This window comes from Grampus griseus (assembly GCF_964374135.1).
Source record: "Grampus griseus genome assembly, chromosome: 15".
Lineage (NCBI taxonomy): Eukaryota > Metazoa > Chordata > Mammalia > Artiodactyla > Delphinidae > Grampus > Grampus griseus.
Genome location: NC_139009.1, coordinates 86631994 through 86655370, shown reverse-complemented (window position 1 = coordinate 86655370; position 23377 = coordinate 86631994). Strand labels below are relative to the sequence as shown.

At 49.0% G+C, this 23377-nt stretch overlaps 1 protein-coding gene across 6 annotated transcripts in view; it reads right to left on the bottom strand.

The window, feature by feature from the left end:
- Positions 1-23377, bottom strand: part of NCK2 (NCK adaptor protein 2) — a 135458-nt gene that overhangs the window by 67117 nt on the left and 44964 nt on the right. For 2 of the 6 annotated variants that reach the window (XM_082672903.1, XM_082672901.1), the window contains exon 2: positions 3923-4104. The gene's annotated coding sequence lies outside the window, so the exon portion shown is untranslated. Of the gene's footprint in view, positions 1-2735; positions 2800-3803; positions 4105-4629; positions 4702-23377 lie in introns of those variants that run through there. The other 4 variants (XM_082672902.1, XM_082672905.1, XM_082672904.1 and 1 more) reach the window with 3 other exon arrangements.

The window sequence follows — 23377 nt, the reverse complement described above, 5'->3', positions numbered from 1 at the left end:
GGAAGAGATATCTGTACCCCGCATGTTCACTACAGCATTAGCCATGAACGCCAAGATATGGAAACAACCTAAGTGTCCACCAATGGATGGATGGATAAGAAGATGTGATACATAGGTATGTATATGCGTGTAAACACACATACATACGCACAGGAATACTGTTCAACCACAAAAAGGGAGGAAATTCTGCCATTTGTGACAACATGGACAGACCTTGAGGACATTAGGCTAAGTGAAATAAGCCAGACAGAGAAAGACAGACGATGCATGGTAGCATTTACATCTGGAATTTTTTTTAAAAGTCCAAGTCATAGAAACAGGGAGTACAAATGTGGCTGCTACGGGCTGGGGGCGTGGAGGAAACAGGGAGAGGCTGGTAAAAAGATTTCAGCTCTAAGATGAATAAGGTCTGAGGATCTAATGTAAAACATGGTGACTACAGTTGACAACACTATTATATAATTCAAACTTGCTAAGAGAGGAGAACCTAACTGTTCTCATTTTTAAAAAAGGATAAACATGTGAAGTGATGGGTGTGCTAATTAGCTAGATGGGGGCATCCTTTCACAATGCATATGTGTATCAAATCAGCAACATGTACGCTTTAAATATCTTATAGTTTTATTTGTCAATTATCCCTCAACAAAGCTCAAAAAAAAAAAAAAGAAAATCATGCCTGTGTTCACATTTACATTTTGGGTATATTCACATCAGCAACTGACACAGTCTGCAATCCAGGTCTCTATTACTCTCCTCTACCCATAAGTCTTGTGCCCTACGCACCATCTTCCCCCGCTTAACGCCCACGTCCTTCCACTCACCAGGCTTCTCTCCTGAAAAAGTCTCCAAGTAGATTTTCAAAAGATAAACAATCTTCCGTACAGCATATGACGCTGGTCACATCCTCCATCCCCAGGAAACACCAGCCAGCTTCCCACAACAGTGAATCACAGTCAGTGTTCAGTTATCCAGGGAAGAATTAAGCGCAGACTATACACTGTCAAGTTCATTCCAGTGGAAAAGGAAGGGGCTTGCGGCCGTGCTCCTCCCATGAGCTCCACTCCCCCTGTATCAGGCAAAGTCAAGCCAGGGAGTTCTGAAGTCCGTAATTTCAATGTGTGTGTGTGTGTGTGTCTGTGTGTGTGTGTGTGTGTGTGTGTGACTGTGTGTGTACAAGAATACAGGGCAGGGAAATGCAGTCCCTGGACACAGCGGGCTCAGGAACCCTCTCATGTCACCGTGAGATGCAGCTCAGACATCCCTCCCCAAGACCTCTCCCCTCGGCCCAGCCCCAGGGGTAGGCGGGCTGAGACGGCCCCAGCTTGGGCTGCCCGGCAGCGGGGAGGCGCTTCCGAGCCTGACCCCTCACGTAGCACTTTACCAGGTCGCCACTGCTTTCCTTTCTTTCCAGGACAGGGCAAGTGACAGGATGGCCAAGCCGTCACTTTTCCTGCGGGCACATCAAAGACCCCTGACCCAGCAGCACGTGCGGGTTCCCACCTGTTACTGCTTAACCGACGTGGAGACCCATTACCCGCTAAGGCACCCAGCCTGCCCTGTGCCTCGGGACCCATGACGCCTCAGCCCCACTCCCCGCTTCTTTAAAATTCACTCAGTTTACCCTGCCTCGGGCACCTGAAACTTGCTTTGAGAGCCTGACTGCAGCTGTCACCAGAGCCCCAGAGCTGTCAGGGTCGCGCCCCATCCCACAAGGCCACGAGAAAGAGAGTCTCAAACTGTATTTCATCTATTTCTGTAGCTGCTAAAACAGTCACTGCAGGAAAAACAGCCCAGAATCCAGCTGTGCTCACAGTCAATATTTATTACACGAATGGACAGCCCTAGTGGTTTTCCCACTGGACAGTTTTCAAAACCATGAAAGTAATTTTTAATAAGCAAATCAGGGCTTTGGTGTGGCTCTCATAAAACGTATAGGAGTAATTATTTTAAATTACATGCATATAAATATTTTTGTAAGTATATCCGCGTGATAATCTATGTATGACTGTCCATCTAGTGGTACCCAGGCGTCGACTCTTGTTTGTGTGATGGTAACAGACTTCTCCTGGGCACCCGTGCAGAATATACTGCCCCAATTAAGCGTGTGACTTCCCCGACTCACCACTTTCTGGAAGAGGACCCTGACAGTCACTGAGAGTCTATTAATATCATCCATGACCAAGACCTTCTAAAGAAGTCCTGTCAGACTCCGTGACTGATGAATCACTAGAGAATTCTGATGACCAGATTCCAGGATTTGCGCTAATTTCTAGCTTAAATTCCCATGAAATCTGACAAACTGATAAATACGAGAATGCATTTATAAACGACCAAGTTTTAAAAGGTTCCACTTCAATGACTATTGAAAAAATTGAATGGTCATAGCCAAGACTTTTTTATGTAAATGGAAACCTCCCAGGATTAGACATGAAACACCCAAAGGCGTTCCACCCATATAAGGTCTGGAAGAGAAACCTTGGAGGGTCCGACCAGTGCCTGGGGGGATGTAAAGCCAGTGAAAACCAGCAATGTCCTGGGGGGAGGGGGACCTCAGGGTCACTTTCAGGGACACAGTAAGGGGGAGGGCTTGGATCAGCTGCTGAGATGAGCTCTAGTCTCTCAGTTCCAAACCAGGACCCAGAACTGGAAATCATAATGGACGCGTCGCCCCTTTAAACAGGTGGGAGACTGTCGTTTGCCCCAAAGAAATCGTAAAGGAGAATTCGTCATCTTACCCTATGGAACACCACATATTGATTCCATGCCCTTCTGCTCACCACACACCAACGGGGAATGTAACTGAAGTCAAGGTGATTCCAAAAAAAAAAAAAAAAGTGGTTGAGGAGAAAAACCTGACTTACAGTAGTAGCTTTAGACCAAATGAAGGAAAATTCTAACTTATATTAAACTAATAAATCTATAGCAATAAAACCAAGAGAGTTTATAGCCCAAAGTTATACGTTCAAGAATAGCTTAAAGCCAAACTTATGGTTACCAAAGGGGAAAGGTGGGTATGCGTGTGTGTGTGTATATATTCAGTCATATATATATGACTGGATCACTTTGCCGTACACATGAGACCAACAGAACACTGTACATCAATTACACTCCAATGTAAAATAAAAATTAAAAAAAAGAAATAGAATCGTTCAAAGCAATTTATGAATCCTAGAAGCAAAATAAGGTTTTGAGGGAAAGGTCATAAACTGGGTGTTACCCCTACACTTCGGGGCAACGCTCTGAAGGTGAAATTGGACCTTCTCAGAAAGCACTTCTACTGCCCAGCCAGAGCTGGGACCCCAGATGAACTGAACCATTAGACAGCATCTCTTATGATCTAAATCAAATGTCCCAAACCATTCGTCAGGGCTAAGAAATGTCTGTTACGCCACATGCTTTTGTCCAGGGTCTGTCATGACCTCAATCCACGTGCTGTATCTACAGGCACGATTTTAACGCACGAGCAGATTCTCATGCAAACCCTTCCTCAGAATCCTTGTCTGTTTGCATGTTTTGATGGAGACTCATCTTCCCAGCATCCAAATTGGAATGACGCCTTCACTAGATGGAGCTCACCCTGAAGTCAGCTCCTATATATCCTGGACCACCCCCCGCCGGCCCAGGCGGCACGCAGGGGGCTCAGCTCCTCCAGACACAAGACTACCTGTCCGGCCCAGGAGCAGAGGCACTAGGGCGGCTCACAGGTTGGATGTGCCCACTGCCCTGCTTCCTAGCTGACGCCACCACGTGCCAAAGCAGGAACGGTGAGTCTAATTTTTGAACCAGATCCGTTGGAAACTTACGTTTTACGAGGCTCAACGAATCAGAGCTGCGTTTACTGTCATTCTACTGATGCAGAGCGAGCATCTGAGGCAAAAGCGGCAAGTGCTCCCGTCTGCTTTGGGCAGGAGGCCGCACTCACCTTCGGCACTCAGTTATGAGACAGGACGCACACACGGAGCTCCTCCGCAAGTGAATTCTTCAACTGACAGCACCCGCGAAGTCACCAAGCTGCAGGAATTCTCCAAATTCTCAAATCCAACTCAAACCTCAGCGGAGGGTTATGATCTGGGAAATCACTTGTAGAAAAGGAACATGGGAAATCTAAAAAGGAACAGAAAGAACCGTCTATTAGGACCGCTTGCTGGGTTGGTTTTAAGTCACTGGCTGAGAAATAACTGATGACTTATTTGCCTGAAACCATTATTTTTAATTGACCCCAGAAAAAAGGTGCTTATATTTACTGACCTCAACCCAAACCGAAACGCCCTCACCCTGCTCCACCTTCCAGGCCCCGGGCCGGCTCGGAGGCAGAGGCTGGGAGGGCTGGGGGCCCCTGGCCATAGCCGAGGGACCTGAGCTCCCAGGTGTCTCCAGCCCCCTCGCCCCAAAGCCCCAGTGCCCATGGCCTCGAAGACTGCCGAAAAGAAAGGCGCGGTTGCCAAGCGGAAATTCCAAAGCCTGTCTGGGAGCCTAATTAGGGAGAAGAACCACAGAGCGTGGCTATCACTCAGACACTCCATCTCCTGCACTGGCCGTGCACTGAGAGGGGTGCACCCCTTCCCCCCAACCCACAGCTTGTGCTTACTGGGGTGAGCATACACACACCACTCTGTATAAAACACATACCTAACAAGGACCTACTGTACAGAACAGGGAACTCTGCTCAACACTCTGTTATGACCTCTATGGGGAAAGAATCTGAAAAAGAAGAGATATATGTGTGTATAACTGATTCATTTTGCCGTACACCTGAAACTAACACAACATTGTACATCAACTCTACTCCAATAAAAATGAAAAAAAAAAAATCCCTGCAGGAATCTGAGGGCAGCACCCCGAAACTACAAGGAAGTCAAACCGAGGAGCTGACGGAGGGGACCCGCAGTCCCCCCCCTCCTGGCCGCGGAGCCTGCCGTCACCTCATGGCCACCACACCTGGGTAACCATTTTCAGTCCCAACCTATCATTGCAGGGGACCCTGAGGCTCTGTGGACCTCCGAGGGGGTTCACTGTCATCTTTAATTATGCTTCAGACCCAGAAGGGATCCGTCCTGACAGCTCACTCCGACAAGATCTATTAATTCACCCCCAGCATGAGGATGACCCAAAACGTTAAACATCCCACAGAAAAGTCGAATTCTATTTTAGTCAAATAGAAAAGGATAATTCAAGTAGGGCTTTCATAAAAATGTTATAAGGCAAGTTCATAAATTTTGATTAAAAAATGAATTCCTCTCTAGGCATTCTCTGGTACTATTTTAAGGGTTTGCATGATTCTTTTTAAACGTATGATTTAACACAGGACAAGGCACTGGGCAAACACAGCGGGGATACAAGATTGGGACAAGATGTTAGACATGCAACAGGAGGACGGCACCCTTCTCTCTGCCAAGTGTTTACAGTAACACGACAGGTTCTGCAGAAACAGATGTTCTGGTATCTGGACTTGGGGATCCCGACCAAGGATTCTGGTTTCTCACTGTGGGACTTACCGTGACGTGCCATTTACTGGAGAAAGCCACCAGCTAAACACAGCTGTGCCCGCAAGCACCAGCGCCGTATTAGTATTTTCATGGGTCCTTCTGGACTTAAGTTGTAGTTTTAAATTTTCCATTGAAAAGTGAACATGCCTGAGTCAGATCTCCCCAAACCAATGCCCGTGGGCCTCTGGAGGCCTGTCTGGGTTGCCCTCCGCGTGTACAACGCTCTCACAGGGGGTGTTATTTAACCCTCCCAATAACCACCTGGGTTAGATATTAACACCCACTTTTATTACACGGGGATAATCTCTCGATATCTTTATTACACGGGGATAATGTCTCTAATCTCTATGACACGGGGATAATCTCTCGATATCTTTATTACACGGGGATAACCTCTCGATCTCAGAGAGGTGAAAGGCTCTCCTTAGTCGGCTCTAGCGTGAGGAATGCAGGCCTCCAAAGCTCTAAACCCACCGCACCGGCAGCAAACTTAGTGCCGGAGAGTTTACCTGCCCAGGGCAAAGGCACGACGGCCTGGCTCTGGAAGCCCCGCCCTCCGACACTCGGTGCGGCGGAAAAGCCAGACAAAGGTGCGGGATCTGAGCTAACGGAGAAGCCCCAACCGGAGGCTCTGCTTCAAGTTCACGTACAGATGCCCTGGCCGCCTGGGGACTGACTGTGAGAGAGGGAGGGGCAGCGTCTTCCTTGAGAAAAGCATTTCACTGACGAAGCGTCAATGAACGAAGCACACACCTTAGACAGAAATGAACACAGAGACCAAAACCGCTCTCCTGCTGGGTCTACATGCAGTCTGCCCACCACCATGCTTAACCTGGGTTATGGGCTTATTCAAAACCTCTGCTAAGGGTGAGCATTTCAGATCAGGTCTTCATTACAACCTGTGATCAAATCCATCAGGAACGCGTACACTTCTGTGCAGAAAACCACCTCCGACTGCAAACACTGCCAGGTTCAAGGTCACTGGGACCGTGGAGGCCCTCACCCAAGAGGTCACTCAAGGACTCCGCACAGCCCGCTCAGGCGGGAGGGGACACGTGGGACGGTGCACGCTCGTCTTTAAAGCTATTTCTCCACTAGCATCACCTGCATCTCCCCACAGAAATAGAGAGGAGGAGGAGGAAGGAGTGGAAAGGAATGAACACGAATACCAAATGCACCTCTTTCTCCACATGGATCTGGATCCGAATCACTTTACCAATGCAAAGTCCACGCGATATCTGAATTCCCTGCAACAATGAGGTTTTCTTTTTCCCAACTGTGTTTGGAAAGCCCAGGCCCAACCTGGGGGTCTCCACAGCCTCGGGGGGCGTTTGGCTGAGTGCCCACACCGCCGAGGGTGCCCGGGGTGCCTGACCCAGCCGGCCTCCTGGGGAGTCGGGGCAGTTTCCCCCGAACCTCCGTGCGTGTGGCCGTCCAGTGTCGGCGTCCATCACTAACGGGCTTCCCTGCAGTGGAGTCTTCAGGGTTCATGAGAGGCCCGCGCCCTTCTGCTGAGGCCCAAGGTCACTGGACACGCTGCCCTGCCTACTTGCCAACTGGCCGAACTGCCCAGAGGACTAGAATCCCCAAAAGGCTCCCCGCAGAGACCAGCCTCCCTCCTCCTGACCTGCAGAAACAGAGGAGCAGGCTGGGGAGAAGCGCTCGGACAGGCCCCAGGAGACACAGTCCCGGCGGCTCCACCTTCGCCAAGGCGTCGTCCACCTCTACGGCAACCCTGGGACACACACCTGACTATCAGCTCAGGAACGAAACCACCACACCCTCAGGCCGCAGCCAGGATTCGGGCCCAGGCCTGTCTGCCTGCAAAGCCCTCTTCCTCCCCACAAAGATCACCACTAAAGGGCCAGAACCTCAAGGTGCGGGCAAAGGTCATCTGTCGCCACCATCTCTCTGGAGTGTCTGCCACGCTGGGGGGCCCTGCTTCAGCCCCTCACACCAGGGAGGGACAGCATCACACAGCTTCCAGGACTCAAGCCCACGACCACACACACCGCCTTAGTTTGAGAAAGGGGTGGGGGAGGGATGGTTGGGAGGTTGCGGTTACTAGATGCAAACTATTCTATATGGGATGGATAAGCAAGAAGGTGCTACTGCAGAGCACCGGGAACTCTATTCAGTGTCCTGGGGTCAACCATAACGGAAAAGAATATAAAAAAAGAATGTCTATATGGGTATAACTGTGTCACTTTGCTGTACAGCAGAAATTAACACATTGTAAATCAGCTATACCTCAACAAAAAGTTTTTTTTTTTTTTTTTTTTTTTTTTTTTTTTTTGTGGTATGCGGGCCTCTCACTGTTGTGGCCTCTCCCGTTGCGGAGCACAGGCTCCGGACGCGCAGGCTCAGCGGCCATGGCTCACGGGCGCAGCCGCTCCGTGTTATGTGGGATCTTCCCGGACCGGGGCACGAACCCACGTCCCCTGCATCGGCAGGCGGACGCTCAACCACTGCGCCACCAGGGAAGCCCAACAAAAAGTTTTTTTAATAAATTATATAAATAAATAAAACAAAGGTACTGGGGCTTCCCTGGTGGCGCAGTGGTTGAGAGTCCGCCTGCCGATGCAGGGGACACGGGTTTGTGCCCTGGTCCGGGAGGATCCCACATGCCGCGGAGCAGCTGGGCCCGTGAGCCATGGCCGCTGAGCCTGCGCGTCCGGAGCCTGTGCTCCGCAACGGGAGAGGCCACAACAGTGAGAGGCCCGCGTACCGGAAAAAAAATATAAATAAAAAATATTTTAAAAAACCAAACAAAGGTACTGTTTCCCTTAGATGTCAATGCTGAAAAAAAAATTACTGAGCAACGTTATCTGACTATTGAACACTGCACACAAGCAGAAGACTCCCAGGTTACAGCAGGTGAGCTTCATGACTGAACCTCATACTTTATGCAAAACACACCCAGGGAACCACCCAGACCCCTGATCTGCAGACAGAGCTAAAGGCAAATGTCTTTTTTCTTTTATTAACAAAGAAAAAACAGGGCTTCCCTGGTGGCGCAGTGGTTGAGAATCTGCCTGCTAATGCAGGGGACACGGGTTCGAGCCCTGGTCTGGGAGGATCCCACATGCCACGGAGCAACTCGGCCCGCGAGCCACAACTACTGAGCCTGCGCGTCCGGAGCCTGTGCTCCGCAACAAGAAAGGCCGCGACAGTGAGAGGCCCGCGCACCGCGATGGAGAGTGGCCCCCGCTTGCCACAACTAGAGAAAGCCCTCGCACAGAAACGAAGACCCAACACAGCAAAAATAAATTAATTAATTAATAAGAACAAGTCACCGAGACCTGCAGTTTAAAAAAAAAAAAAGAAAAAACAAGCCATGATTATTATAGGCCCTTTCTTCGGCCTCTTCCCCGTCCCAATGGGACACCACTCTCCAGACCAGACCCCTCGGTGGCCCAGGTGGTCGCCCAGCTCAGAATGAACACCAGGATTGCCCCCTGACCAGGCCCACCTGGGCCAGCGTGGCCTCGCTGACCTCCCGCAGAACTAGCGGTATTTCACATCTACTCAACGACTTGGTGGAAAACTTGATTTGAGTGGGAGAATGCTGGTTTCAGACACGGAACAGAGGTACACAAAAGTCTCCTTGAATGACCTGGCTGAAGATGAACCCTGGTTCCTGCCTCGTGTGGACGGACACTGGGCCGCTGAGAAAGCACTTCTGGATCTGACACCCGGGCTTCCAGGGAGAGGATCCACCCACCTCTCATCACCCCTCGCGCAGCGGCCCCGCCAGGCCTCAGTGCTGACGGCCAGATGCGGGGTTCCACGGGTTAGGAGGTCCCGCCGAAATCAAGACTCTTACTCAAGATGAAGCTGTCCTGAAAAGGGAGCCATCACATTTCTCCGCAATGGGCTGGAATCGATTTTAAACGCTAACACTGGTTATCAGTTGATTGTGTCTGTGCATCAGAAGCTGATTAATGAAAACAGGGCAGAAGAAGTACGAGTTTCTAACTCTGTGAACAGCCTGAGGGAGACAAGTCTTCCAGGACTGAGAACAAATCTGCCAGCAGCGGGTCAACCACACACACCGGGACCAAAGTGGCCCAAGGCCACGGGTCCCAGGCCCGGCTCGGCCACCACACGTCCCGGCGGTCCTGTGCCTCTGTGTCATCTTCCGTGACGAGGGTCCCTCTGCTCCAACCTGTAGCTGTGAGATCAGCACATGGGAGTGGACGTGAGAATTATCCAAAATTGATGATGTGGTACCAGAAATGTATTAAAGCTTATCTAAAATACCATGACAGGAGTCATAATGCAAACCTTAATGTGGACTTCAATTTTATAGTCGCCGCCTCAGAATTCTAGCAGATGGGAATTACATCAGGAACACCAATTCTGATGGTTTGGAAGCTTTTGTGTATATAGTTGATGTTAGCCTCTTAAATACATTAGTCCTCCATCCTCCAAAAGTCCTGATCGGTGTTTGTCTTGAGCTCTTTCCACTAACCCAAACCGTAGTTTTCAGAATCAGCATATATACATACGTGTGTGTGTGTGTGTGTGTGTATACATCTCAACGCCGTAACTAGACAGTCTAATTACATAAAACATTTTAAGAGGGTCACCCGCGTTCTTTATGAAGTGTCTGCAGGATTTCATTGTTGTCCAGGTAATTACACCACTAATAAAAAGCACGCTGACCAAATAAACCTTCAACACAAAAACACACTAGAATAAAACCCCTTTGGTTGAAAACGACAGACAGAAGGAAAGACAGACAGAAAGGAAGAAAGACACACACACAGACACTGAATTCTTATCTGAGATAACTTAGACACCAGGTGATCCAAAGGGCCGTCTAACTGTGAGTCTGTGGAAGCACTATTTTGATTATTTTGCTGAAGTTCACGTCCCTTAACCTTTTGGGGATGAAGGACTGAAAGAATGAGGGAAATCGCAAGAAAGGCCACACACACACACACACACACACACACACTTTTTAAAAATAGAATCTTAGAAAGCAGGCAAGAAGCCCAGACCAGGTTGTGTTAAGAGGGGTTACAACTAATAAACTTGTGGGGCGGAATCAGGGGGGAGGTATTACTTTACTTTTAACTGGATTCTTTGCTGTGACACGTTCACACTATGTCTCTCTCGGGTAATTAAGATGGAAGCTGTGAGATCAGCTCTGTCCTCCCTTCGCTTCCCTCCTCCGCTCCATCCTCTGCCAGAAGCCCGGCCGGACACGGGGAGCCTGCGCCTCCACCCTCCCATCGCTGAGAGGGCTGCGTGGACAAAACGGATTATAGGGCTCCAGGGATCCGGCGTGTCACACACCCACCTGTGTCCTAGATCACATCACATCGCCGGCCTTTTAAGAGGCAGAACAGGCCTCTCACCGTGAGTGTGGAGGATAGGGTTTTGACAGCAATTAGATGAAGGTGATGGGAAAAAGAGACCGGGAACAGCCCACGCATGACCTTTGGCACCTGAGCAGCCCCTGGGAGGGCAAAACTATTAAGCTCTGCAGCAAAAGGTCGGGAAAGGTTTCGTGGGAAGGTTGGCTTTTTTGTTAATTTTTATAAATTACTGGTAACTGAGAAGCCTCCTGCAGAATGGATTTGGTTCTAAGAAACTGTGAGAAAACATCTCCCTTCACGTTGCCCTCCTTCACTTCTGATGGGTCATGAGTCAACGTGATGTGTTTCCCCCATTTCTGTGTACGGTTGATGCTCGTGTAGATTACAGTATCCCATAAATGTATTCCATAAAAATTCCACAACGTATAGAATGAAAAGGGAGTTGAATAAACTAAATTTTCCCATTAAAAAAAAAAGGCTAATAGTTATAAAAATGTAACTTTCAGAGAACAAATTTATGATTACTCCAACTGAATAGAAATGTTAATGTCACTGTGTTTTTAAAGTATAATTAGGGGCTTCTGAATATTCTGAAAACGGTCAAAGTGTATTCACCCACATTTTCCCCAAACGCCAGCTGCTTTCACAATCCTGTGCCTTTATGTCTGCTATTTCTTCCGCCACCTGGGGAACAGCTTCCCACCTCCAGTCTCCCAAAACCACTGTCCAGCCAAATCCAACTCATCGCCCAGGAATGAACTCAACCGCCCCATCTTCTGGAACGTTCTAAAGGAATGTCCTCCATTCCTGCAGCCATCGCTCTTTTATAACCAAACTCCCCTTTTAAAGGCTGTGCAGACAGAAGTGCCTCTAGGGAGGGACGTCCACAGGCTGGTGTCCATATGGCTCTCGGCAACATGACTCTTATCAGACATTCATCATCCAATAAACTTCCACTTCCTCAGTGATATCTGTAAGATCTGATGCAACTACCGTTGCAATGTCTGGCCCACTCAGCGCCCCAGAGTCCAGAAGCCTCTTCTCCCAAACTTCAAACCAAGAGACCCCAAATCCCTTACACAACTACCCGAACCAGCCCTTCAGTATCGACACGGAGCCTTCAACACAGAAAGCAGCACATCTGTGCCAAAACCAAATGATGGTCCTGCTTACGAGCCGTATGTCTTCATTTTATTGCTATCAATTTATTTTTCTTGAGTATTTCATTTACTATATAAATTAGCAAGAAACCGATGAGAGAGACTGAATGAATCAAAGAGGACTGCTAAACTCTAAAGCTCAAAAACGTATAGATGACTTCCCATGGCAGCTGCCCAATGGATGTCATCCATAAGAGCCATTTAAATACTGTGTCTGGGCTGAAATCCAATTAAGTCATTTCTGTCTGAATATCCCCAAAGAGCCTCCTGCTGAGTTTGAAGTGGAAATAATTGCAAATGCCAGATTAGCTGTGTAAGCACTTCCAGAGCCGAAACCCAGCAAGAGCATGAAAATCTCCATGCCCAGCTTTTCAACTGGGCACAAAGGAAACACTTCAACGATCATTGGGCAGAAAGAAAGCCCACGTCCTGGTGCAGCCAGGTCTCCTTAGATAATCCTCGTCCCCCGCACGTGTCAAAGAAAAGCTGTGATCCATTCATTTACGCGCGCAGTGGAATGACAAACTTGGGCTCCACCGCGCCATTCTGTGCACAGAGGAAACAGCATCAAGACGAGATTTCAAGCCTTCTCTGAATTCATTTCCCTGACCAACCCCTTATGCAGGACACCCTGAAATCAGTAAACCCTGAAATTCACCACCGTCTCCACGCGTGTAACTTGTTCTGTGAAAATGTGCAAGCAGAGACAGGACAGTAAGGGGATAAGATGAATCTCCCCTGTACCTTGCGATCCATTACTCAGATCTACGAATCAGCAAAACACAAGGTGTCTTCAGGTGACGCGCAAGAGCTGAAACCGGCGTGTTCTAACCACACGTTCCAGAGACCGAAAGGGTCCCCCCCGCCTGTTCATTGCACGCAGATCCCACTGAGACCTGCTGTATTGGACCATCTGGAGTTGGATATGACACCAGCCCCAGGTAAGAACCACTGTTGCAGAGACAAGGAGAGCAAGTGAGAAGGGTCCAGTCGAAAAGATTTATCTCCAGAGCCTCCATATCGAACACCAGGCTTGTCTGAAAGAAGAGTCACCCAGATGACGAGGCCAGCCACGCCTCCGCATGTGACAAAGGACACAAGGAACCTCTTCCAGTGGCTGCAGAGCCCAGTCTGCATCCCACCAGCTGCGTGCAGTGGAGGCTGCCACTTGGCCTTGGACGCTGGGTTTCCTTGGAGACAGTATCAGCCCCTCGTTGATAAAAATAAAGTCACACTTATTCAATGGAAATGTGACGTACATCTGCTCCGCGCAAACACTGTATGCAAATGAGGCACAGCACAGATGCCGTCCTCCTTACGGGACTCGGGCCAGCGAGGGGCTGAAGGCAAACGTGGGACGACACAGTGGTGCTTCTTTATTGTATCTGCTGCGAGAAAACCCACCTATAAAAAAATTCAGTTAAACTTTTCTAGATAACTTCTAAAGCAGACGTGTGCTATCCAAAGTACCTGCTAATACCTGCCTTAGAATTAAAAAAGAAAACTGGATATATGAACATAATAGTTTTACATAAAAAGTAACTTGTGATGGACCAGAAAGCAGGTCTGATCTCTCCTTCCCGAGACTAACCTTCCAACAGTGAGAGGAACTGCAGTGTCCCTTCGCGCCTCTTCTGCAAGCAAAACCTTCCTAAGTTGAAAAATGACAGGTTTCCTAAATGTTCTCTCTTCTGGATGGACTTCAAGATAAGTCACCCCATAAGTATTTCTGAAGCCCTCCGAGCACTGTGCTGGGTGCTGGACACACAACAGGCAACACAGACGTAGGCTTTGCCTCCACAAAGCAGACACACAGACGAGTGGAAGGTAAGAGCCCAAACGGGGGAGCTCAGGCCCCTGTGGGTCACCCTCCATCACCTCTGTATGTGACACGTGGCCTCGGTGGGGACATCCTTGCAGAGAGTGGAGACGCTGACGATGCGAAATGCACGTCAGTGCTGCCCGAGACGCATCGCGTAGGCAGCATCACAGCTGCACGGCCTCTCACACTGCACCTGGCAGGTGTTTTCTGAGAGGAAGCAGGGCACACGTGCATTTCCCTGACCCTCCTGGTCCACTTCTCCACTCCACTTTCAGTCCAGCGCTCCAGCTTCTCGAGAGTTTTCTTTCTGCTTCAGCCCTGGCTGACCCCATCCCTCCATCAATGCCTCACCTGCAAACCCCACATGCCGTTTTCCAGGGCTCTGTCCACATTGCTGCTCAGATCAAGGTCAAGGGCAGGACACACCTGAGACCTTCCCTGGGAGGGAGCAAACTAGCAGACCACAGTCCGGGGGTGGCCATCCTATCAGCTACCACTCCACGCGACAGTCCTCCCGCGTAGGGAGACGCGCGTGTCACCTGGGCGCGTGAGATGCCAGCTCCAACCCCGACTGGCCCGTCTTTCGACAAAATGCCTGTCTCTAAAGCTCAGTTTCCTCACCTGTAAGATGCAGGATAAGGAGAAAAGCATTGCCTTGCAGACCTGCTGTAAATACTACACAAAGCACCTGGCAAAGTTCCAGGCCCCTAGTAGGTGCTCAAAGAAAAGGCTACTTTGTCTCCTGTACTAGCATCTTAATATAAAGGGCCGGTGGGGGGGCGGGGGTGAACAGAGGACCACCCTGTCCCCAAAACCCCACCTCTGAACTGGGCCTCCGGAGACGACCCGAACAACCCCGGCCATCGCTGGGGAGATAAGAAGCCGCTGGGGGGGACTTCCCTGGCGGTCCAGTAGCTAGAATTCCGCACTTCCACTGCAGGGGGCTCAGGTTCGAGCCCTGGTCGGGGAAGCTCCACGAGCCATGTGGTGCAGGCAAAAAGAAAATAAAAAATTAAAAAGTGTTTTTAACAGTGTGCAATGCAACGGTTTAGAAAAATAAGAAGGAAAAAAGACAAAGAGAGAAGCCACTGGGGGGGGTGGTGAGAGGACGTGGGGGGAGGAGAGGCACTCGCCACGTTTCCTTTGCGCCCTGGAGCCAGCCCTGCACTAGGGCCTCTCACCACTCTGTCCCTCGGACCTTCTCCTTTTCTTTCTGCGAACGTCCTACACCCTTTGTGTGTGTAACCAGACTATGAAAGTAAAAACGCAACTATCCCTCAACCATGCGCTGGGTCACAAGACCATGCAGGGAGGCAAGGGAGCTGGTCAGCGGATGGGGCCGGGGCCCCACAGAGCACGGCGAGGGCGGATGACCACCGGCCGTCCCCAAGGAGCCGGCGGCCCAGGGCAGCAGGGAGGGTCCAAGGCGAGAAGGTAAGGTGACATCTAGACCTGAGGGCTGCGTTCACAAGGGGGTCCGAGCTGACCCAGCTGCCTGCGGAATCAAGCCCCGGGGCGTCGGGAGCTGGCAGAGATGCCCACAGGCCTCCCGGCTTCACGCCCACTCTGTAATCTGTGCAGCAGTCTCTCTCCTGATCCTGCTCTTCCCTCCATTCAGAAAATCAGAACACCTGCCAGCTCCAATCTTCCAGCCCTCCTCTCCTTCAAGGCCACCGGAGAATCCCGGCAGGACTTACGCCAACCAGCCACGAACGCACATAATCACCCCAACTCGAGCTCTGTGCGTGCAGCAGAGACGTGCACTCCCACTGGCTGCTTCCTGTCTCGGTGCAAGTCCTTCTCAATGGTGTGTGCTCAATACACTCTGTCTTGGAGATCATTCTTGTGGACAAAAGACAGCAACCAAAACACCCAGACACACGTGACACGTGATCCCGCGGGATCCTGCACCCGGTGGCATCTTCACGAGCGCCGAGCCCAGACGCCCCGCCGTCCTTTCAGAGAGACCAAAGTCAGACCCTGGAACGCGTGGGCAAACCTCCCTCACTGGGACCAGCTTCCTGCGTTCTCCTCACACGCACCTGCCCCTCTCTTATCTACCCTAAGCCCTGCCCCGCCTACCTTCACCTTCAGCCCACGAGTCCAAGAATTCCGTGCCGCGGAGCTACACACACCGAGGAAAGGAAACAGACCAAGGAACTGGCTGTCACTTACTCAGCACTTACTGGGGATACAGACATGGCTGAGGCTCCTCCTGCGTCGTCACCTTCCATCCTGACACCAGGAGGCCACTTCACTGTCCCCATCACACCAGAGAAGTCAGGGCATGCACACAGGTGTGCCCGGTGCACAGGTGCAGTGAGAACTGCAAGCCCGCTGACCTGGGAGTCCCTAGCCTTGACCCTGTGCGTACTGCCCCTCGTGCGGAGACCAAGGAGAGCCAGACGGCGCAGGGTGACCGAGCCAGACGCGGCACTGACCCTTTCTTCCAGGGGAGCAAGTGCTTGGGGGAAACCAGTAACGATCTCTGTCAACCATTGAGGTTTCACTGTGTCATGTGAACACAGACAAGATGTCTAAATGATACAGATTTCCTAAAGACCAGAAGCTAAACTTACTGAAGAAAGTTCTTCAGGAAACTCTTACATACTTTCCAAAATGTTCCCCCCCCGCCCCCATTAAAAAAATGTTGTCGCTGGGACTTCCCTGGCGGCCCAGTGTTTAAGACTTTGCCTTCCAATGCAGGGGGTGTGGGTTCGCTCCCTGGTCAGGGAGCTAAGATCTCACATGCCTCTTGGCCAAAAAAACCAAAACATAAAACAGAAGCAATATTGTAACAAATGCCGTAAAGACTTTTAAAATGGTCCCCATCAAAACAATCTTAAAAAAAAAATGTTGTCACTATTTTCATTCCAATTTCCCACCAGGCATCCTTACCCTCCTGCACCCAAGAACACGGCTGGCAGGATGCGGAGGGCAGTGCAGGCGAGGCCACCGTAATGACCCCTTGAATGGATATCCATTTTTTTACCCACTTTTGGGTGCGCGATGGAGGGGGCCATCCGCCTTCTACCCCGTGCCAAACACTCAGGGACCTTCAGGCCTGTGCTGTCTCATTCACCTACATGTAAGCACAGGAATGAGCTTTTCTTAGACTTTGATATAATGCCATTTTGTTTTGTTTATTTAAAGTAATGGGAAGATTTCAAAGAACTCACCTGTTCATGTTTGGTGTGGGCTATAAGGGACAGACTAACGACAGATGAGGAAAGAGGAACACAGACCCACAGCGTCTGGGAATTTGGTGCAGGACACAGGGTGCCGGCTCAAGCACTGGGGAAAAGGTAAGACTTCTCCAAACAAGGCCACAGGATGCCTTGGTAACCGTCCGGAAACTTCACATCCTACGACAGGACGAACTCCAAATGTACTGAAGATTTACAGTGAAAAACAGAAGCACAGGAGGACATATGGAAGAAATACTTTATAACCTTGAAGGAAGAACTTCTTTTAAATCTAAGATTAAAAATCCAGAAACCACAAAAGATGAATTCAATATATATAAATATAAAAACTTCTGTACATGTCAAAATATACTCCAGGCAAACTCAAAACGCAAAGAGTTAGGGAAAATAATATTTGCAATTCGTGACACAAAGGGCTACTTGTCCGGACGCAGTGAGCGCTCCTTAAAATTGATTAGAGGATGGTGGGAGGGAGGGAGGGAGATGCAAGAAGGAGGAGATATGGGGACATATGTATAACTGCTTCACTTTGTTATAAAGCAGAAACGGACACACCATTGTAAAGCAATTATACTCTAATAAAGGTGTTAAAAAAATGATTAGAGGAAAAGAAAAATTGGTTAATTTGAAAGAAGAAAAACAAATCAAAAGAACAATGGACACAGGAAAACCAGGAAAGAAAATACCTGGCTCTCAAACATAAGAAAAGGTACTGCACTTCACTCATGATAAAATAAACGTAAACTAAAATCACACCAAGATATCACCTCTCACCCATCAGGTTGTGAGATCAGAAAGTACTGGGTGGGCCAAAAGGTTCATCTGGTTTTCTTCCGTAGGATGGCTCTAGTAGCACTTAGTTGTCTTTAACTACATTCGAAACAATTTTTGTTAGATTGTATGTGACAACTGTCATGTCAGCGTGCATTTAAAAAAAGACTTAATCATAATTGGTGAATTTTTGTGTAGCCGTTTTACTATTGAAGGTGGAAGAAAAAAGCAACATTTTCAGCCTATTGTGCTTTAGTATTTCAAGAAAGGTAAAAACACAACCGAAATGCACAGAAAGATTGGTGCAGTGTATGGAGAAGGTGCTGTAACTGATCGAACGTGTCGAAGGTGGTTTGCGAAGTTTCGTGCTGGAGATTCCTTGCCGGACGATGCTCCACGGTCGGGTAGACCAACTGAGGTTGATAGCTATCAAATCGAGACATTAATTGAGAGCAATCGATGTTATACCACGCGGGAGACAGCCGACATACTCAGCATATCCTGATCAAGCGCTGAACATCATTGGCACCAGGTTTGGTTGTGAGTCACTTTAATGTTTGGGTTCCATGTAAGCTAAGCGGAAAAAATCCTCCTTGACCGTATTTCCGCATGCGATTCTCTACTTAAACGTTCTGTTTTTAGAACAAATTGCGACAGGCGATGAAAACTGGATACTGTACAATAATGTGGAATGGAAGAGATCATGGGGCAAGCGAAATGAACCACCAACCACAGCAAAAGCTGGTCTTCCTCCAAAGAAGGTGGTGTTGTGTCTGTGGTGGCGTTGGAAGGGAGTCCTCTATTATGAGCTCCTTCCAGAAAGCCAAACGATTCATTCCAACAAGGACTGCTCCCAATTAGACCAACCGAAAGCAGCACTCGACGAAAAGCGTCCAGAATTAGTCAACAGAAGATGCATAATCTTCCATCGGGATAACGCAAGATCGCATGTTTCTTTGATGACCGGGCCAAAACCACTACAGCTTGGCTGGGAAGTTCTGATTCATCCACCGTATTCACCAGACATTGCACCTTCGGATTTCCATTTATTTAAGTCTTAACAAAATTCTCTTAATGGAAAAAAATTCAATTCCCTGGAAGACTGTAAAAGGCACCTGGAACAGTTCTTTGCTCAAAAAGATAAAAAGTTTGGGGAAGATGGAATTACGATGTTGCCTGAAAAATGGCAGAAGGTAGTGGAACGACAAAAGGGGGAATACTTTGTTCAATAAAGTTCTTGGTGCAAATGAAAAATGTGTCTTTTATTTTTACCTATAAAACCAGAGGCACTTTTTGGCCCACCCGATAGGATAATAGTAGCAAGGCATCTGGGTCAACTGCCTACTTTGTGCAATTTGGTTAAGATGTGAGGGAGCTGGATGAAGGGTATACAGGAATTCTTTGTACTATTTTTGCAACATTTTGTAAGCCAAAATGTATTTCAAAAGTAGAAGTAAAACAAGTTAATTTTAAGTGTGATGAAATAGCATACTGCGATGGGTGGCAGTGGGCGCAGGTGCTCACAGGCTGGTGAGGAAAGTACAGAGCCACACGGCTCCACGGGGAATGCGGGTAGGACGTATCAAAATGGACCGAAAGGACAGGGCCGGAATGCCATCAGTAGGCAAACCGTTTAATAAGTAGCACCGTACTGAAGCGCCATCCACCTGCACAACAGGATGCATGTCTCTAAGTTCTAAGTAGGCAAGACTTCCAACATACATACTTCACTCAGAAAAGTAAGGTAAGGACATGTTGGGTTCTTCTCCACAAGTGTATTTACCCACGAAGAATCTTAACTACCACTTTGCTGCCCAGTTAAGCTGACTGTAATTACAGACCCGCAGTTTACCCTCCTGCTGAGATACATCACCCGAGTGAACTTAACTATGTACCAGGAACCTGGGTGGGTTCACCACAGGCTTCTCCACCTAAACAATACATAAAACCATGTTTTTAACCCAAGCTACGCAGATCCTTGGAGAACCTCACTAGTCCCTTGTGACAACATGAAGATGAAAGCATTCCGCGCTTCATCCATTTCTTCTCTCCAAATCAGTCCCCAAACTCTAAGGCTACTTTTTATTAAATCGAAATGCAGTTCACAGACCATAAAAATTCACCAAGTAAAGTGTACGATTCAGTGGTTTTACTTATTTTTAAAAATAAGCAAAGGAGAGGTGTCTTCATATTATAAGAAGAAAGAGGCAGAAAGCCAGAAGAAAACAAATGGCTTGAGTAACCTAGTACTTAGCGATTTCTAGAACATTCTGGATGTACACACAAGAAACCGTGGCCTTGGCCCTGCTGAGGCACCATCTGGATGCCTGAGACAGAAGGGAGGCTTCCCTTGATGTTAGGTTTCAGCTGCCTTTAAAAAAAAAAAAAAACCATGCATTAAAATTTTTTTTTAATTTTTTTCGACAAAATGATAATAGTAGATAGAAGAAAACAAAACTTAACAACAAGCTAACTTTAACTCCTATGCCTCTCACAGAATATCAAAATCCCACAGATAGTTATGTTCAAACACGCATCTTCGGGAAGTAGGAGATAATTTAATCCTGGCTCTGAAATAGATGGATCACGACGGTAAATTAATGAAAATGGAGTTGTAATTCGGTTCTCCTAGGAAATGACTTGAACCGGATTAATACAGCTGGTCATCTGCAGTCAGACCTGACTTAAGGCGATGAAACTGCTCGGGAATCTGCAGTCAGTGTCAGAACCTTTAACAAGTTATGAAACCATAAACCGACGAGTCCACGCGACATCGCTGACAGAGGTCTTCAGTGCCAGATTTGTGAGCTGGTTTTCTTTTCTAGAAGCATCCAGCTTCTACGGGAAGGCAGACACCAATAGGACTTCCCAGTTTAAGGCCTTTTGCTTTGTTTTAACTGATTACGGTTACCAAAGGCTTGGTCCCCACCCCTGAGCCCGACCGCGGGAGACTCGCAATGAATCTATGACGTCTTCCTGTACTGTTACGAGGAGCTTTGTCCGCCGCTGGGCAGGGATCCCACAAGGCCAGGACCGTGACCCCCATCAATCCTGAAGCCTGAGGGGCTGTCTGGAACGTGGTCCCCCCATACCTGCGCAGGAGTGCTTAAGAACTTCATCCCACCTGCCCCCATCAGAAGGCCACCTGCCGCTAGGGGTGCCCTCTTCTCCTCCTTGGAAAGACGTGGAAACCACTTTGCCCTCACAGGGCACTACTCCCTGCCCTAGACCTGCGTTCAACTCCCACCACCCAAAAACAACACACACCGTTTATTTCTGTGCTGAATAAATTAAAAAATCAACCAAGGCTTCAGACCCCTGTCAACATTTAGGGGCTGCCCCCAAAGCTAGTATAAACGCTGAAATAGGGGTGAGTCCTTCCAAAGGTTCTCAGTGTCCAAGGGAAGAGGCCTGTAAGTCAATGTCAACTCTTCCTGAGAGGGGATGGGGGGAGGCAGGGGAAACACTGAACAAAAAAGGTCGGTGGCATAAGATGCCAGTCAAAGGCCTAAAAAGGATAATAAATGTTATGTCTTGGGGCAGGGAATCTAAAATCAAAAGGGATTTTGGTGACTTGATCTATTTCTGCAGGACCACCTTTGTAACCATCACAGGACACTTTCACCCCCATGAGTGCCATCCAAGCAGCCCCAGGAGTCAAAGTTCACAGGAAAACGTTGAACAAAATGATCCTATTAACCCAGCTCCCCAGGGCTGACGACCTGTGAGCCGTCACCTTAGTGTCTGACTTGCCCACGACACCTCTACCTTTCCACGGGATCAACCCGTACTGCACTCACTTGTGTCACAGAGACATGATCAGTGTGTGTCCAGATGGCTGAACTGACCTGGTGGGGGCTGGGCGGTACTGGGGAGGGGAAGAGCGGTGACGCAGGACCTTAAGGAAGGACACCACATCACCTGTCCCCTGCATCACCACAGGCAGGAGGGATGCTGAGATCCAAGGCCAGCAAGTCCATCATAGCACCGGACACGACCACCTCCAACACCTGCTTCCGACGCCCCACGATCACACTCCGGGCCCCCCTCTGCTAATGCTCGAGGGCAACCAGGGCCCTCGCCGACACCCCTCAGGTGTCCCGACGTGAGAAAAGGAGCGAGCTCCACATCCATGTCACCTTAAACCACAACGGGATGGAATCACTCACCCCTCTTCTTAGTTGAAACTGAGTATCTCATAAGACACTGAAGGGCGGCACGGAAAGTACAGAGATGGGAAAAGTTCCCCCAGAGGAAGGGGGAATGTCATCAATGACAAGAGAACTTCTTAAGAGCAGCAGAGCTGCCCACCGCCCACTGGTCACCTACACTCACATGTGCCTTTGAATGAACGTCTTTCATAAGCGGGTAGCACGTCAGGATCCGCTGTGAAGTTGCAGTGTCACCAGAATCACAATTTCAACTTCAAGCACTTTAAACCGTCCTGCTGGTGGGTGTTCCACGTGCCTGCACCGAACAAGAAATCCCGTATTCCCGAGACACGTCACAAAGCAGAATCTGCTTCCTCCAAAATACTCGGTCACACACAGGGTTTTTACGCCGGAGTGAAGGAAATGGCGCTTTCTGGTGCTGGGCTCTCCCTCCACACAAGCCGGCAAAGCACAAGTCGTTGATGTTCTCCTGTCTTTTCATTGTAAATGGTTTACGTTTTCCTAAAGCCTTAGAGGTAAAAAGCTAGTTTTACTGGAAAAGAAGGGAAAAAAGGGAGTAAAAAGAAGAGAGGGAGGGAGGCAATGAGGGAGGGAAGGAGGCAACCCAAGCTCTCAAGGCCCCTTGGAACCAGGCAGGGTTTCTGGCCAGACGCACGGACACGGACACGGGGCCTGATGCTTCTTGGCTGGAGGGCTGCCCCACGCGCTGCAGAAGCTGAGTGGCTCCCCAACCCTCCCTCGAGCTGTGATGATCGAAAACATCCCCAGACATCTGAGGCGATGCCACCTGTCCCCTGGGGATGAAATCACCGGGCTGAGAACCGCTGAACTAGAATACATGTAAATTAAACAGGCCAGGTTTGGGGTTTTTTTTAAACAGCAAAAATAAGACAGAAATATTCACGCATTTTCTAACTATTTTGGAATAGGATTAGAATATTTAGGCGGCAGTCGCCTTAATTATCCCTTCCAAAATAACCGAGTAAGTAGGCACACACGGTTTAACTCAATGTCACGATTAAGATACAACTTGCCCCATCATTAGAAGGCAACCCTTCAAACTCTAGTTTGGGGTAAGTGTATAGCCTGTGCTATTGTTTATTTAAGAAAACATCAAGTATTAAAAACAAATATCTAGGGCTTCCCTGGTGGTGCAGTGGTTGAGAGTCCGCCTGCCGATGCAGGGGACCCGGGTTCGTGCCCCGGTCCGGGAGGATCCCACGTGCCGCGGAGCGGCTGGGCCCGTGAGCCATGGCCGCTGAGCCTGCGCGTCCGGAGCCTGTGCTCCGCAGCGGGAGAGGCCACAGCAGTGAGAGGCCCGCGTACCGCAAAAAAAAAAAAAATCTAACTTATGAAGACATGTATGTGCTTGCATTAGAAAGCAATAAATACAAGGGGGAAGAGAAAAATCATCCGTTTAAAAATAGCGATGG